An 18,547-nucleotide genomic window follows, 5' to 3' on the forward strand; every position below is an offset into this window, starting at 1 on the left:
GTGCCTGAGGAACAGTGTACCCCGGCCCAGATACTGCACTTTTCTCATGGTCTTTGCAAACCACAGACCAGGAGATTCCCTCCAGTGTCTATGCCATCAGGGCCCTGGGTTTCAAGCACAAAACTGCACGGCCATTTGGGAGATACCAAGCTAGCTGCAGGAGTTTTTTATTCCATACCCCAGTGGCACCTAGAACACCAGCGAGACAGAACCATTCACTCTCCTGGAAAGGGAGCCGAAGCCAGGGAGCCAAGTGGTCTGGCTCGGTGGGTCCCACCCCAACACAGCCCAGCAAGCTAACATGGACTGAAATTCTCGCTGCCAACCTAGCAGTCTGAGGTGGACCTGGGACACTCGAGCTTGGTGGGGAGAGGGGCATCTGCCATTGCTGAGGCTTGAGTAGGCGGTTTTACCCTCACAGTGTAAACAAAGCATCCAGGAAGTTGGAACTGGGTGGAGCCCACCACAACTCAGCAAGGCAGCTGTGGCCAGACTGCCTCTCTAGATTCCTCCTCTCTGGGCAAGGCATCTCTGAAAAATAGGGCAGCAGCCCCAGTCAGGGGCTTATAGATAAAACCCTCATCTCCCTGGGACAGAGCACCTGGGGGAAGGGGCGGCTGTGGGTGCAGCTTCAGCATTCTTAAATGTTCCTGCCTGCTGGCTCTGAAGAGAGCAGTGGATCTCCCAGCACAGTGCTCAAGCTCTGCTAAGGGTCAGACTGCCTCCTCAAGTGGGTCCCTGACCCCCATGTATCCTGGCTGGGAGACACCTCCCAGTAGGGTCTGAAGGACACCTCATACAGGAGAGCTCTGGCTGGCATCTGGCAGGTGCCCCTCTGGGACGAATCTTCCAGAGGAAAGAATAGGCAGCAATCTTTGCTGTTCTGCAGCCTTCACTGGTAATACCCAGGCAAACAGGGTCTGGAGTGGACCTCCCACAAACTCCAGCAGACCTGCAGCAGAGGGGCCTGACTGTTAGAAGGTAGAAGGAAAACTAACAAAAAGAAGGGAATAGCACATCCACTCAGAGACATAATCCAAAGGTCGCCAACATCAAAGACCAACGGTAGATAAATTCACGAAGATAGGGAGAAACCAATGAAGGCTGAAAATTCCAAAAACCAGAATGACTCTTCTCCTCCAAAGGATTACGACTCCTCACCAGCAAGGGAAGAAAACTGAATGGAGAAAGATTTTGACAAATTGACAGAAGCAGGCTTCAGAAGGTGGGTAATAACAAACTGCTCTGAGCTAAAGGAGCATGTTTAACACAATGCAAGAAAGAACCTTGCATAGGAAGAACCTAAGAACCTTCAAAAACAAATGAGATGAATTGCTACCTAGAATAACCAGTTTAGAGAAGAACATAAATAACCTGATGGAGCTGAAAAACACAGCACGAGAACTTTGTGAAGCATACATAAGTATCAATAGCTGAATTGATCAAGTGGAAGAAAGGATATCAGAGATTGAAGATCAACTTAATAAGGTAAAGTGAGAAGACAAGTTTAGAGAAAAAAGAATGAAATGGAATGAACAAAGTCTCCAAGAAATATGCGACTATGTGAAAAGACCAAATCTACATTTGATTGGTGTACTTGAAAGTGAAAGGGAGAATGGAACCAAGTTGGAAAACACTCTTCAGGATATTATCCAGGAGAACTTCCCCAACCTAGCAAGGCAGGCCAACATTCAAATTCAGGAAATACAGAGAACACCACAAAGATGCTCCTCGAGAATAGTAACTCCAAGACACATAATTGTCAGATTCACCAAGGTTGAAATGAAAGAAAAAATGTTAAGGGCTGCCAGAGAGAAAGGTTGGGTTACCCACAAAGGAAAGCCCATCAGACTAACAGCAGATCTCTCTGCAGAAACCCTACAAGCCAGAAGACAGTGGGGGCCAATATTCAACATTCTTAAAAGAATTTTCAACCCAGAATTTCATATCCAGCCAAACTAAGTTTCATAAAAGAAGGAGAAATCAAATCATTTACAGAAAAGCAAATGCTGAGAGATTTTGTCACCATCAGGCCTGCCTTACAAGAGCTCCTGAAGGAAGCACTAAACATGGAAAGGAACAACCGGTACCAGCCACTGCAAAAACACACCAAATTGTAAAGACCATCGACGTTATGAAGAAACTGGAACAACTAATGGGCAAAATAACCAGCTAGCATCATAATGACAGGATCAAATTCACACATAACAATATTAACCTTAAATGTAAACAGGCTAAATGCCCCAATTAAAAGACACAGACTAGCAAATTGGATAAAGAGTTAAGACCCATTGCTGTGCTGTATTTAGGAGACACATCTCACATGCAAAGACACACATAGGCTCAAAATAAAGGGATGGAGGAATTTTTACCAAGTAAATGGAAAGAAAAACAAACAAACAAACAAAAATCAACAGTTGCAATCCTAATCTCTGATAAAACAGACTTTAAACCAACAAAGATCAAAAAAGACAAAGAAGGGGATTACATAATGGTCAAGGGATCAATGCAACAAGAAGAGCTAACTATCCTAAATATGTATGCACCCAATACAGGAGCACCCAGACTCATAAAACAAGTTCTTAGAGACCTACAAAGAGACTTAGACTCCCACACAATAATAGTGGGGGACTTCAGCAACCCACTGTCAATATTAGATAGATCAATGTGACAGAAAATTAACAAGGATGTTCAGGACTTGAACTCAGCTTTGTACCAAGCTGACCTAATTGACATCTACAGAACTGTCCACCCCAAATCAACAGAATATACATTCTTCTCAGCACCTCATCACACTTATTCTAAATTTGACCACATAATTGGAAGTAAAACACTCCTCAACAAATGCAAAAGAATGGAAATCATAACAATCAGTCTCTCAGATGACAGTACAATCAAATTAGAACTCAGGATTAAGAAACTCACCCCAAACCGCACAATTACATGGAAACTGAAAAACCTGCTCCTGAACGACTGCTGGGTAAATAACGAAATGAAGGCAGAAATAAAGATGTTTTTCAAAACCAATGAGAACAAAGACACAGTGTACCAGAATCTCTGGGACACATTCAAAGCAGTGTGTAGAGGGAAATTAATAGCATTAAATGCCCACAAGAGAAAGCAGGAAAGATCTAAAATTGACACCCTAACATCAAAATTAAAAGAACTAGAGAAGCAAGAACAAACAAATTCAAAAGCTAGCAGAAGACAAGAAATAACTAAGATCAGAGCAGAACTGAAGGAGATAGAGACACAAAAAACCCTTCAAAAAAATCAATGAATCCAGGAGCTGTTTTTTTTTTTGAAAAGATGAACAAAATAGATAGACTGCTAACCAGACTAATAAAGAAGAAAAGAGAGAAGAATCAAATAGAAATAATAAAAAATGATAGAGGGGATATCGCCACTGATCCCATAGAAATACAAACTACCATCAGAGAATACTATAAATACCTCTACGCAAATAAACGAGAAGAAATGGATAAATTCCTGGACACTACACCCTCTCAAGTCTAAACCAGGAAGAAGTTGAATCCCTGAATAGACCAATAACAAGTTCTGAAATTGAGGCAGTAATTAATAGCTTACCAACCAAAAAAAGTCCAGGACCAGACAGATTCACAGCCGAATTCTACCAGAAGTACAAAGAGGAGCTGGTACCATTCCTTCTGAAACTATTCCAAACAATAGAAAAAGAGGGAATCCTCCCTAACTCATTTTATGAGGCCAGCTCATCCTGATACCAAAACCTGGCAGAGACACAACAAAAAAAGAAAATTTCAGACCAATATCCTTGATGAACATCAATGCGAAAATCCTCAGTAAAATACTGGCAAACCGAACCTGGCAGCACATCAAAAAACTTATCCACCAAGATCAAGTTGGCTTCATCCCAGGGATGGAAGGCTGTTTCGACATACACAAATCAATAAACATAATCCATCACATAAACAGAACAAATGACAAAAACCAGATGATTATCTCAATAGTTACAGGAAAGGCCTTTGAGAAAATTCAACAGCCCTTCATGCTAACCACTCTCAATAAACTAGGTATTGATGGAATGTATCTCAAAATAATAAGAGCTATTTATGACAAATCCACAGCCAATATCATACTGAATGGGCAAAAGCTTGAAGCATTCCCATTGTAGACTGGCACAAGACAAGGATGCCCTCTCTCACCACTCCTATTCAACATAGTATTGGAAGTTCTGGCTAGGGCAGTCACACAAGAGAAAGAAATAAAGGGTATTCAAGTAGGAAAAGGAAAAGAGGAAGTCAAATTGTCCCTGTTTCAGATGACATGATTGTATATTTAGAAAACCCCACCATCTCAGCCCGAAATCTACCTAAGCTGATAAGCAACTTCAGCAAAATCTCAGGATACAAAATAAATATGCAAAAATCACAAGCATTCCTATACACCAATGACAAGCAAACAGAGAGCCAAATCATGAGTGAACTCCCATTCACAATTGCTACAAAGAGAGTAAAATACCTAGGAATAAAACTTACAAGAGATGCAAAGGACCTCTTCAAGGAGAACTACAAACCACTGCTCAAGGAAATAAGAGAGAATGCAAATAAATGGAAAAACATTCCATGCTCATGGATAGGAAGAATCAATATCGTGAAAATAGCCATACTGCCCAAAATAATTTATAGATTCAGTGCTATCCCCATCATGCTACTATTGACTTTCTTCATAGAATTGGAAAAAACTACTTTAAAACTTCATATAGAACCAAAAAAGAGCCTGCATAGCCAAGACAATCCTAAGCAAAAAGAACAAAGCTGGAGGCATCACGCTACCTGACTTCAAACTATACTACAAGGCTACAGTAACCAAAACAGCATGGTACTGGTACCAAAACCAATATATAGACCAATGGAACAAAACAGACACCTCAGAAATAACACCACCACACATCGACAACCATCTGATCTTTGATAAACCTGACAAAAACAAGCAGTGGGGAAAGGATTCCCTATTTAATAAATGATGTTGGGAAAACTGGCTAGCCACATGCAGAAAACTGAAACTGGACCCCTTCCTTACACCTTCTACAGAAATCAACTCAGGATGGATTAAAGACTTACATGTAAGACCTAAAACCATAAAAATCCTAGCAGAAAACCTAGGCAATACCGTTCCGGACATAGGCATGGGCAAAGACTTCATGTCTAAAACACCAAAACAATGGCAACAAAAGCCAAAATTGACAACTGGGATCTAATTAAACTCAAGAGCTTCTGCACAGCAAAAGAAGCTATCATCAGAGTGAACAGGCAACCTACAGAATGGGAGAAAATTTTTGCAATTTAGCCACCTGACAAAGGGCTAATATCCAGTATCTACAAAGAACTTAAATTTACAAGAAAAAAATGAACAACCCCATCAAAAAGTGGGCAAAGGATATTAACAGACACTTCTCAAAAGAAGACATTTATGCAGCCAACAAACATGAAAAAAAGCTTATCATCACTGGTCGTTAGAGAAATGCAAATCAAAACCACAATGAGATACCATCTCATGCCAGTTAGAATGGCAATCATTAAAATGTCAGGAAACAATAGATGCTGGAGAGGATGTGGAGAAATAGGAATGCTTTTACACTGTTGGTGATAGTGTAAATTAGTTCAACCATTGTGGAAGACAGTGTGGCGATTCCTCAAGGATCTAGAACTAGAAATACCATTTGACCTAGCAATCCCATTACTGTGTATATACCCAAAGGATTATAAATCATTCTACTATAAAGACACATGCACACGTATGTTTATTGTGGCACTATTCCCAGTAGCAAAGACTTGGAACTAACCTAAATGTCCATCAATGATAGACTGGATAAAGAAAACATGGCACATATACACCATGGAATACTATGCAGCCGTAAAAAAGAACGAGTTCATGTCCTTTGCAGGGACATGGATGAAGCTGGAAACCATCATTCCCAGCAAACTAACGCAAGAACAGAAAACCAAACACTGCGTGTTCTCACTCATAAGTGGGAGTTGAACAATGAAAACACATGGACACAGGGAGGGGAACATCACACACCAGGGCCTGTCAGCGGGTGCGGGGCTAGGGGAGGGATAGAATTAGGGGATATAGCTAATGTAGGTGATGGGTTGATGGGTGCAGCAAACCACCATGGCACGCATATACCTATGTAACAAAACTGCATGTTCTGCACATGTACCCCAGAACTTAAAGTATAATAATAATAATAATAATAATAAAGAATCTCTCTCCAGGGAGAATTGTTTTCTCAAGGCAAACACTGGGTGGGGGCTTGAGGTTCCTAAGGATTATAAGCCAGTTAAATACAAGATGTTAGTGCTTAAAGCAATTTAGGCAAGAGTGCAGTTAACACCGTCAGCTGCCAAAAGGAAGAAGTCTTGTTGAAATAGATTAAAACAGGAGGAAGGAAGGGCCTAAAAAATATTTAAATTGATCACAAAGTCTGTTATCTACCTTGAAGCTGGTGATGTTGAAAGACTTTGTCTACTGTTACAGACTAAATATTCGTGTCCCCTAAAGTTCCTGTGTTGAAATCCTAACCCCCAAAGTGATGGTATTAAGAGTTGGGGTCTTTTAGAAGATGATTAAGTCTTGATCACCGAGCCCTCATGAAGGGAAGCAGGCCCTCACCAGATACCAAATCTGCTAGCACCTTAATCTTGAACCTTCCAGCCTCCAGAACTGTGAGAAGTGTTTGTTGTTTATAAGTTATCCTATTTGTTTATTTTGAAATGGAGTCTTGCTCTGTCACCCAAGCTGGAGTGCAGCAGTGCCATCTCAGCTCACTGCAACCTCCGCCGCCTGGGTTCAAGCGATTCTCCTGCCTCAGCCCCCCAAGTAGCTGGGACTATAGGTATGCACCACCATGCCTAGCTAATTTTTGTATTTTTAATAGAGACAGGGTATCGCCATGTTGGGCAGGCTGGTCTCGAACTCCTGACCTCAGGTGATCGGCCTGCCTCAGCCTCCCAAAGTGCTGGGATTACAGGTTCAAGCCACTGCGCCTGGCCTAAAGTTATCCAGTTTATAATATTTTGTTATAGCAGCTCAGACAGACTGAGATACCCTCTTTTCTGTGTTGCTTGAAAGAGTGCTTCATATTTAATTTTTCCTACATGTTTCTGCAAATGTTAGTAAATAGAATGTACTCTATAGGGAAACAATTTTTTAATAGAATAGGAATAATTGGGTGGTGTGTGAGCCACTTCTGCTTTTTCTTAGCTCTGGAGGAAAGCTCAGCGACATTGTAATGTCTCAAAGCACCACCCTTCACTGGTGGAAGCACACAAATGAGTGATACTGTCTTAGAGGAAATATATCAACTTTTCTTCAGTTGGCCTTAATCCTAACTTTGCAAATGTCCTAAGAAGAAATAAAACAATAGTTCATTTATGAATGTGAGTCAAGCCTTTATATACAAAATGTCAATACATTTAAATTTCCACTTGTTTAGCTGGAATAATGAGCCTTAAAATCTATGTGTCACCTTATTTAGACACATAGATTTAGGAGCACATGAAAGAAATTCAAATATAAAGTTGCTGTCCAAAAGCACCAACAACTTAGCATAAATTATTTTTGCTGTTACATAAAGAATGTTTTCCATTGTATATTGTAGATGCTATTATTTTAAGTAAGGACTCCTGGTGAAGTTAAAATATATACTCCACAAATATTTAATGTTTGGATAATTTGTCAGGAGTAGCCTTATTCCATAAAGTGGGGGCAAATTTGTATTTAAATATCATGTAATTAGTTCCAAATTAAAATAACATCAAATATATATTGTTTATTTGTGTGAATTACTTCATGCATAAAGGGTTAGTCGTAGGAAATATTGAAAGCCAGATGCTCTAACAAATTGTGACTAGGGAATCTTAAAACAGGTCATCACTTGGCCAGGAAGATTTGACATCTGACCTTTGATTTTTTTGGAAATATGTTGCTTATTCAGCAAGAATGTCAAGCCCTGAATAATCTAATATTAAGGAGCTTCTTTCTCCTTTTGTGCTTCTACAAAGCTGGTAGTTACTGTGACAAGATTCAGTACCAGGAATGCTTTTTTGAACAAAGAACCTGAGATTTTTTTTTCTTGCCCTTATTCAGAATTAGCAAGTAAAGGGAAAGCAATGATTTATGATCAATTAATAAGATGGAACCCGAAGTCCTGTGAAACAACCTTTGTTTTTTCACTTTGTAGGAATTGTAGGTCTAAAATGTTTTATGATTAGCTTCAAAGAACTAACATAAATATACTTTTGATGTTAAAAAGATAGTAAAGATCTATTTTAAGGAGTGTGATACTGTTGTAGAGAAAAAAAAAGGCAAGGAATTGGGAATTAAACTGGTTAAAGTTAAATTAAGCACTAAATTTTGGTTTGAAAATAGATATCCAGATGTTACTTTTATTTTACATAATGTAAACTCTTTGAGAACAATTTCCTGTTTAGCTAACACAGAGAGTTTTTGCTTTCAACACAGTGTTTACACGAGTGCCCGAAGTTACCGCTCTTGCAGTTTGTTAGACTCTAACTCAAACTGACATTAACTACATTGCTTGTTCACAATTAGGTTCCTTTGGTAGTTACGTAGTTAACTACTTCCAATAGTTAAATGTAGGTAGACTCTATATATCTCTTTTCCTACAACCTAGGTATGAGTGGCATATTTATTTATTTATTTTAAAAATAATTTTCACTTTTATTTTAGATGCAGGGGGTACATAATGCAGGCTTGGTGACTGGAAATAGAGATAATTGAAGCTACTCTTGAAGGGCTTTTGAATAGTCTTCCAAATGCTAATTATCCTTAGTATAAGTATTCTGCTTATAGTTTGTAGATTAAAGCTCATGCATATGTATATATTGCATTGCCTATGATGACCTATTTTGTGTAAAATAAACATTTTGCCCCAATATATCAATATGCTTCCTTGAAAACACCTTACATAGCCAAAATGACATGATATCACCTAACAAAATTATTAGTTTATTAGTATCATGTAATACTCACTCCATATTTAAATTTCTCCTATTTTTCCCTTTTCAGGTGGTTTAATCTGAACCAAGATCCAGTCTGAGTACATTTTGTTAAATCCCGTGAGTCTCTTCTATTCTTTGAAAGTACCTTTTATCATGACACCCTGACTTGCTGAAGTCCTCCCAGTTGTCCTTTAGAAGATCTTATGCTGTTTGATCCCTTTCTTGTGGTGATGTTTTATTTGTTTCTTCATCTCCAGTAATCTCTGTAATCTGGCAGTCAAATCTGAAGGTTATATTAAATTCAAGTTAAACATTTTTGTCAAAGTTAAAATCATAGGTGATGTCGTACACTTAACATTGCATCACATTGATGGTCATAAATGTCTGATTGTCCCACCAGTGGTGATATTAAATTTGGCCACAGGATCAAGGGAATAAAAGTCTGATTCTTCTATTGCAAAATTATGTTTCTCAGTTTGTGATCAAATTTTTTTGGCTAGAACTGTGAATTTTCAGGTCACCAACAGCCATTTATGTTATTTTATTTTAACACCAATTGATAAGAGTTGGCTGCATCGATAATCTAATCAGGGCAAATAGTTATATCTATGATTCTTATCATTTATTTCACACTTATTAGTTAGCTTTCTTCATCATGTAGACTGCTTTTTCCTTCAACTGGGTCTATTTAATTTTCTAAATCACAATTCCTTCTAAAAAGGTGGAATACATGTTAATTCTTTCTTTTGTTTCTATAATTTGGAGGCAATTCACTGAGCAGATATCTGTCTTCAGAACTCGAATTGACCCTGTCCAATGTGGCTGCTTTATAATACATATTCTATTAATTTTAAAAAATAATTCCCATTGTTCTTGTGCCAAAATGGCTATCCAGGAACAATTGTTATAGTGTATTTCATTTCTTATTTGTTTCTTGTTGTTATGTAAAATATCCTAAGCATTTGTAAATATACTAATCATTGTTCTTTTTTTATTCATTATATTTCCGTGTAAGGGTGTATTTGATTCACTCACTGTAATCTTTTCCTTCCAGGGTTTTCCCATGATATTCCATAATTTCCATTTCATCTTGATGATTTCATCTATAATATTTATTTGGTGCTGAGAAGGTTCCCACAAATTAGTCAGATTCCAATGCTGATATCCTGTTACTTTCCACCTGCTACCATAACCCTCTCCTTGGGTATCCAGACAGATTATGGCACTGTCTTGTAGCTGGTCCCAGAAACAATTTATATGGCCAATATTTGTTACAGGGTAAATACCAAGGATCCAGGACATCTGGCATGACATAATCTTTAGAAAATTTTGATTAGTTGTAAGACTGTCTTAGATTTGACAATACCCGGATTTGTCATTATGGGGTCCCCCTAGTTTGTCTTCTGGTGGTGTGCTGGAAGCTGAAATAACCTGATGCATTAATTAGGCCAGTATAACACATGAAATAGAGTGTGGTTTGGCAGACTAGGGCCTCTGTGAAAGAAAATTACCTTGCCATCCATGTTGAAGAATTTTATAATAAATTACAGACAATATATAACAAAACATTTATGAAAGTAGGGACCAGTGCTGAATCTCCAGAGTGAAGCCTCACATGTAACAGACTCAGAACAAATGCTGGTTGAATGAATTAATTTCAACTCACTCATCTGTGGGAATTAGAGATCCTTCAAAGAAATACACAGATGAGAGTTGAAAAAATTGTCTTGTTGAAGCCTCCTCCTTTTTTTTTTTTTTTTTTTTTTTGAGACAGAGTCTCACTCTGTCACTCAGGCTGGAGTGCAGTGGTGTGATCTCTGCTCACTGCAACCTCCACCTCCTTGGTTCAAGCGATTCTCCTGCCTCAGCCTCCCGAGTAGCTGGGATTACAGGCGCCTGCCACCACACTCGGCTAATTTTTGTTTTTAGTAGAGACAGGATTTCATCATGTTGGCCAAGCTGGTCTCCAACTCCTGACCTCAAGTGATCCTCCCACCTTGGCCTCCCAAAGCGCTGGGATTGCAGGCATGAGCCACGTGCCTGGCTGAAACCTCTCTTAACTAAGAGTCTATATTGTCTTTTATTGGAAAGTGTGTCAAAGTTCTTTTGCCTTTCCTGAAGATGTTTATACCATAAAATTCTATCTGTTTCTTATCCTCTGACATTAGTTTGTTGCTGATATTATTACTAGATTTCAAGGTCACTTCAGAAATATTTGGTAGTAAAATAAAGGCTCTAATTAAAAAAAACTATTCTGTTATTGATCATGTCTTTGTTCTGTTGCCGATGTTTGCTTGTCTAAAAACTCAGAAACACATTTTTCCTAATTGACTAGACATATTTAACCATGTATACTCACTAAAACTGGAGAAAATTGATGTATCAATCATAATGTCAATAAAACTTCGTCTGCCAAGTAGAGCATATTGAGTACTCAACATAGTTCTCCTCCCTTACCCCTACCCAAATCTAGTGAGTTGTCTTCATGAGCAGAGACTCAGGATAATTTAATAACTTGTGTCACTACAGTTGGCACTTGGCATACTCATTTTCTTTTTTTAAAATTTTTTTGAGACTCACTCTGTCGCATAGGCTGAAGTGCAGTGGCTCAATCTCGGCTTACTGCAACCTCCGCTTCCTGGGTTCAAGCGATTCTTGTGCCTCAGCCTCTGGAGTAGCTGGGACTACAGGTGCCTGCCACCACGGCCAGCTAATTTTTGTGTTTTTAGTACAGACATGGGTTCACCATGTTGGCCAAGCTGGCCTTGAACTCCTGACCCCAAGTGATCCGTCCTCCTCAGCCTCTCAAAGTGCTGGATTATAGGCATGAGCCACCATGCCTGCCCTGGCATACTCAGTTTCATAATGGTGGTTTAACTGTCAAATTAATAAAAAGTCCTATGCCCTGTCCTCCAGAAAGTGCTAGAAACCCAGCACCACTCAAATAAGGCTCTCCGAATTCTTCTTTCATAGATAACAAGAAGACCACTCCATGTTTGTCTCTATATATATTTTTTAAATAGAAATAGCTAACATCAATAAATTGATTGAATGTAAGCTTTCCAATTATGACATATGAATTTCCATATCTTTTATTTAGTTACCAGTTATTAATAGTTTGCCAAACTAGCTTTATCTCCTCTCTCTCATTTTTCTTTCTTTCCTTGTTAACACTTTGAATAATGAAGAAATTTTAATGCATTATAATTCACTATTACTATTATTATTTTGATGTCAAATTATCCCAAATTTGGCCAGAAGGAGCCTCTTCAGACCTGCTCTTTTATGTTTTTGGCATGATCATATTCATCCATTACATTTAATTCCTCTTGACTTCATGTCTTGGAAGATTTAAACTTTAGATTTGTTACTATTTTGATATTTCCTACATGCATCTCCTACAGATATAAATGACTTAGTTATTTGAAACAATTAGTTGGTCTCCTCTATATCTTCAGGACAAAATTTTTTAAAAAGACAAAATTTAATGTTTTTATATACCACAGCAAAGTATGTAATTATTATTATATTTTTAGGTAGGGTCTTGCTCTCTCACCCAGTCTGAAGTATAGTGGTGTAATCACAGCTCACTGTAGCCTCAATCTTGATCCTCCCACCTCAGCCTCCCAAGTAGCTGGGACTGCAGGAGTGCCATCCCACCACCATTTTTTTTTCTTTTTTTGTATTTTTAGTAGAGTTGTGTTTTGCGATGTTGCCCAGGCCGTAACATGGCCTGAGCTCAAGCAATCTGCCTGCCTTAGCCCCCAAAGTGCTGAGATTACAGGTGAGAGCCACCATGCCTGGCCAATTTATGTCTTTTTAAGAAAAAATATTTCTATTAAGTTCAAAGACTAGCATTAGAGATGATAACAATAGAGTTTAGTTGGCTTTTGCTTCTTGGTATAACTTCACCTGCAATTTTTTGCTCAATACCGCTTTGTTCGTGTTCACTGTTTTATGAGATTTCTTGTGAATTTTAAAATTAGATAAAATTTCATATACCTTCAGAATTCTGAATCCAGTTGAATGTTTAAAAACAAATTAAAATGCCATAGGAACTTTCAGATGAACAATACAGCATTGTTCAGAAATGCTAAATACAGGACCTTTTCAAATAATTTTGCTGGTGAAAAAGTACTTCAATGTGCACACAATGCCCAATGTGTGCCTTTCTCATAGAATGGCTTGAAGTGTGTTACTTCTTAAGGAAGCTATTACTTCTTTATAGTCCTTTCAGAATATTTTCTATATTTGTTACTAATGTTTTCACTTTGAAATGCAGAAACATATATATTTACAGAACTCGGTTATTCTCATGTCATATTTGAAATTTTAAAATTTTTCATCCCGTGGGATGTTTATGTCATAAAGCAAGATTTAGCTAAAATATGCACAGTTATCCTTGAAGGCTTAATTATAATTTCCCAATATATCTAGGTAGTCTTTTGCTCCAAAATGATCCTGAGGGGTAAGAAAGTTTTATTTTTAGTCCCAGATCTTTCATTAACCAGCTCTATTATTACCTTAGGTAAATTACTTGACTAATAATTCAGTCAATTTTTTTTGATGAAAAAGAATCTGAAAATGTGCAATATATGGGAGAGTCAGTTCTTTGGGATTACTTTTTCTACGTGCAAATCAGGAAAGTTTGACTAGGTAATTTCAAAATCATTCCCAATTTTAAATTTCTTTGACTCTCTGATAACAGATATAAAATTGTATTATCTGAAGAGAGTATTCAGAGAAGAAGCACTTTCTTTTATCTGCAAATTCATCTTTTGCTAGAGGTGGAGATAAGAAGCAGTAGCTGGAATTACAGGGTGGATATAATATACTTCTGCTAGCTCTTTCCTTGTACATATTTTACAAATATAAAGTATTGCATATGAAGGACATTGCTGTGCTGAATGGTGCATCGTCTGCTTTACATGTAGAGAGGTGGATGGATGGAGATCAGGCAATAGTTCTTTTTTTCCCCTTCCGAAATTGTAAAATATGTTAATGCTGGCTCACACTATTTTTTCACATGAGAAGATATTAGGACAAACATGTTCATCTGAGAGACATTGCTGCTTCTGTATCTCTAAATATCATCTTTCCAGTCCTATCTCTCTACCCTTGGGTTTAACCACATCCAATTATTTTCTAAGACATCATAAAGGATTCACTGCATTCATAACAATAGGCTGTCTCCTTGGGGCACTGGTTCATCTGCCTTCAAATATGTTATTGAAGAAAATTCATTCAGTTCAAAGATCAGTATTTCTTACAAACTTTCTGGAAAATATTCCCCAAAATGTTCTAACTTAGACATCCTCTTACTGCTGGCTTAATGATCAAAAGGATTTAGAGAGCACGAAGCATTTTGAAGTTGAGGTGATTTAAATGCCTGTTCTGCCATATCCCTTGTTCTTGAATGTGTTCACTCACTGGCTGAATTTATAGAACCAATTTAGGAGAAGAACAATGTTTCTGCGTCCCCTAAGAAATTCCTCAAATTCCTTACAGTGACAATCAAAAGAAAATCTGATTTGCTCTTTGTGAGAGCATTTCTTATATACTCTCAGTAGCAGTAAAAGTTTTGATTGCTCTGGTTTCAAAAAGAAAATTAGAAATTTTTTTTATTTCTTCTCCCTTTAAAAGCATAGCTTCGTGCTCTGCAGTATGTAAAAAAACAATTAACTGCAGACAGAGTACCTAAGGTGTGAACTTTGTAATCAGACAGACCTGGGTTCAAACGTTAGCTCAAACATTTGCTAGCTCTATGATTGTAGGTATTGCTTTTAAGAAATCTGACCCTCAGTTTTTCATCTGTAAAATGAGACCCAATGTTTAATGTTGTAAGTTTTAAATGAGATAATACATGCAATATACTTACAACAGTCCTTGGAGCATATGACATGCTCAGTAAACAATAGCTGGCTGCTAACCTTTTAATTTTACCTATTATTAACTGGCTGTTAACCTTTTAATTTTATCTCTAAAATTTTATGGCTATTTAAAAAACGTGACTAAAATATTAATATTGCTCTTCAAAGAAATGACCCATGATTTCTTGCTATCATTAAATGTTCAATGTTCCTATTCCCTCAGCAGGTTTATTCAAAGTAGGATCTAAACAAGGGCCACGTTTGTCTTAACAGTTTTTCATCAGTAGGTTTCTGTCTTTCTTTTTTCTTTTTTAAAAACTGGTTTCTGTTTGTTTAAGAAAATACATAACTAATTCTGTAGCATTTCTCACATTCTTGTTTGTCTGGTTGTATCTGCCACAGTGTTATGGAAAATGTTAAATTAAAAAAATAAAAATTTAAAATTTAAATGAGGTAGTAATTTAGCAAGACCCAACCAGACTTTAAATTCTATGAGATCATGCTTTTTTCTTCTTTGCATCCTATGGGGCCTGAGGATACAGTGCTAGGCAAATAAGAAATACTTATTGCTTGATCAATTAGTCCTATAGTTTGAATATTTGTCCCCTCCAAAACTCCTGTTGAAATGTAATCTCCGTTGTGCAGTATTGGAGAGGTGGGGCCTTTAAGAGGTGACTGGGTGATAAGGGCCCTGCTCTCGTGAATGGACTAACTCATTCATGGATTAATGGGTTAATGGATTAATGGGTTGTCATGGCAGTGGGACTGGTGGCTTTCTAAGAGGAGGAAGAGGGAATGAGCACCTCAGCACACTCAGCCCCTGTCCATGTGATGCCCCTCACCGCCTCATGTCTCTTCGGAGAGTCCCCATCAGCAGGAAGGCTCTCTCCAGATGTGGCCTCTCAACCTGGGACTTCTCATCCTCCTTAAGAAATGCATTTATTTTCTTTATAAATTACCCAATTTCAGGTACTCTGTTATAAGCAACAGAAAACAGACTAATACAATTACTGAGAGAAATACCCCTGCATTTAACTAATATATATTAACATTTATATTAGAGATAAAGTAAGAATTAAGAGTTTTAAGGCCAGGCACGGTGGCTCATGCCTGTAATCCCAGCACTTTGGGAGGCCAAGGATTAGCCTGGCGTGGTGGCTGGCGCCTGTAGTCCCAGCTACTTGGGAGGATGAGTCAGAATTGCTTGAACCTGGGGGGCAGAGGTTGCCATGAACCGAGATCATGCCACTGCACTCCAGTCTGGATGACAGAGCAAGACTCCATCTAAAAAAAAAAAAAAAAAAAAAGAGAGATTCAAAATTTGGTCTTGCTTTTGCCATCATTTTGCTATTCACACTGAAAAAAAATCATTAAATATTTCTAAGCTCCAGCTTGCCTGTCTTTTTTTTTTTTGGTCTCATAGATTTGCCATGAGAATGAGAAAATATATGAATGGTAATATAAATGCTAGTTAAATAATAACTGTTATTCTTGTTGAATAAAAATGCATAAATACTGATATTTATTTTTAACATCAGCAGTTAGATAAAGGACTAGATGGCCTTGCTGGTTGAAAAGACACCCTTATATTTTACAAATGGAAAATGATTTTTCCTACCTAGCTTCCATGTCTATCTTGGCCATTATTGTGCAGTTTTATATGCCACATTATAATTGGAGAATGAATATTTTCCTGATTTTTCTCACCAAGTGAGGATTCAGTTGCAATAATGATGATTGGCTTGTATGGCAAAATGAGACCAGAGACTTTGCCTTACATACCCAGAACTCTTGATCAGGCCAGCTTCAGGGATCTTCTGAAAGAAGGGAGGACTCATCTCCACCCAAATAAGGCAATTGAGGAAGTATCAACTAATTTTTAACAAAGACTGAATTAATGGAATATCTATAGAAATAAATATACATGCATTTAAATACAAATGTCATTCCAAAAAATGCTGTTCCAATGAATACTAAATAAATTTGTAATAAGGGTCATTTGAAGTAAAAACAATGCCCTAATTTCAGTTTTAGCAAAGGCTCAATGAATGCATAGTGTCTAGGCACCTAATATGTTTAATGGTTTAAAAAACAGCTTTTAAATTCCATTTAGGACTCATTTAGATTCACAATTAAGATATGTGTTATAATACTCGGAAAACTACAGTGAATGACCAGGAACAGTGTAGTTGCAGAATCACAGGAATGTTGAACACACAAGGCAGACTCTGCACGTAGGTATAGCTGGAGGTTTGCATCTGCCTACTCTTTAGGTTTGGACATAAGGTCTTATTAGTAAAGGAATAACAAGGCATACCTGTATACACAAATGAACCAGAGCAGTGGTTCTCATCCTAGGGAAACTATTTAAAAAATACTAGCCAGGCCTGGTGGCTCACGCCTGTAATCCCAGCACTTTGGGAGGCCGAGGCGGGCGGATCACCTGAGGTCAGGAGTTCGAGACCAGCCTCAATATGGAGAAACCCCGTCTCTACTAAAAATACAAAATTAGCTGGGCGTTGGTGATGCATGCCTGTAATCCGGGGGGCAGAGTTTGCAGTGAGCCGAGGTCATGCCACTGCACTCCAGTCTGGATGACAGAGCAAGACTCTGTCCAGCTACCCGGGAGGCTGAGGCAAGAGAATCGCTTGAACCTGGGAGGCGGAGGTTGCCGTGAGCCGAGATCACGCCATTGCACTCCAGTCTGGGCAAAAAGAGCAAAACTCCGTCTCAAAAAAAAAAAAAAAAAGTACTAATATTCAGTTTTAACCCAAGATGCATTACAACTCAGAATTTCTGGAGGTATGGCCTAACATTTATTGCTGTTAGTCAAAAAGTTGGAATTCTTTCCCTTTAATTTTATCCTCAGTTAAAAATGGAGATGGTGATAAAATTAATTTTTAAAAAGTATATTACACTTGAAAATTACAATAGGTCAGGAAGGAAGCAAAATGAGGTAACGGTTATTTTTGTGCCCTCTGTGAGCACAATTACAAACCCCAGATTGAACCATTGTTTAGGGTTTCAGCTCCTTGAAATGGTTTCTCTTCTCATCTAGAGATTACCTCCTTTCCAAGATTAGTGAACTTTAAAGACTGTGTAGACAACTTAGGTTTTCTAACAAGGGTTTTTTTTTTTTTTTTCTTCAGACCTCTTTTATATGTAAAATATCTTAGGGAAGTCATTTAGGCAATCATCTGGTACAAAATATCAATGTTTTTGACATTTTTTTCCTCAGTAACTCTTGAGAGAGTTTTAGATGTGTAACCTGCTAGAAAAACAGATGTCTTTAGAGAATCTGTTTTTTTTCAAGAATGATTTATATCTGGGGATAGAAGAAAAATAAAGGTTATTTGTCTAACTTACTTCAAACTCTAAGTTGCGGTTTGTGGAAGTTAGACTATTTTACCATGTATCCTACAGCTTTGACTGTTTTGAGTCATTTATTGTACTGCCAGTATTAAAGTAAAAAGATGAATCAATTAATAAGAAAAATTTTTAAAGTTGTAAATTTTCAGAGTTGTGAGTTTTTGAAAAAACATGCAAATAAATCTTATTAGTTTTTTCTTTTGTTATTAAGTCATGATTCAATTACTCTTTGAAAACAATAATCATTTTTCCTTTATATTTCATTTACATTGTGTGCCCAATTATTTTTCATTATTGGTT

At 37.6% G+C, this 18,547-nt stretch overlaps 1 long non-coding RNA gene across 1 annotated transcript in view; it reads left to right on the top strand.

The window, feature by feature from the left end:
• The window catches only part of LOC134810090 (uncharacterized), a 50,219-nt gene extending 38,959 nt beyond the window's left edge, over window positions 1-11,260 (top strand). Inside the window, exon 4 of the long non-coding RNA XR_010157281.1 lies at window positions 9,076-11,260. This is a non-coding gene — a long non-coding RNA (uncharacterized LOC134810090). The remainder of the gene's footprint in view (window positions 1-9,075) is intronic.
• The last annotated feature ends 7,287 nt before the right edge of the window (window positions 11,261-18,547 follow it).

The sequence above is a fragment of the Pan troglodytes genome, chromosome 4 (genome assembly GCF_028858775.2).
Source record: "Pan troglodytes isolate AG18354 chromosome 4, NHGRI_mPanTro3-v2.0_pri, whole genome shotgun sequence".
NCBI lineage: Eukaryota > Metazoa > Chordata > Mammalia > Primates > Hominidae > Pan > Pan troglodytes.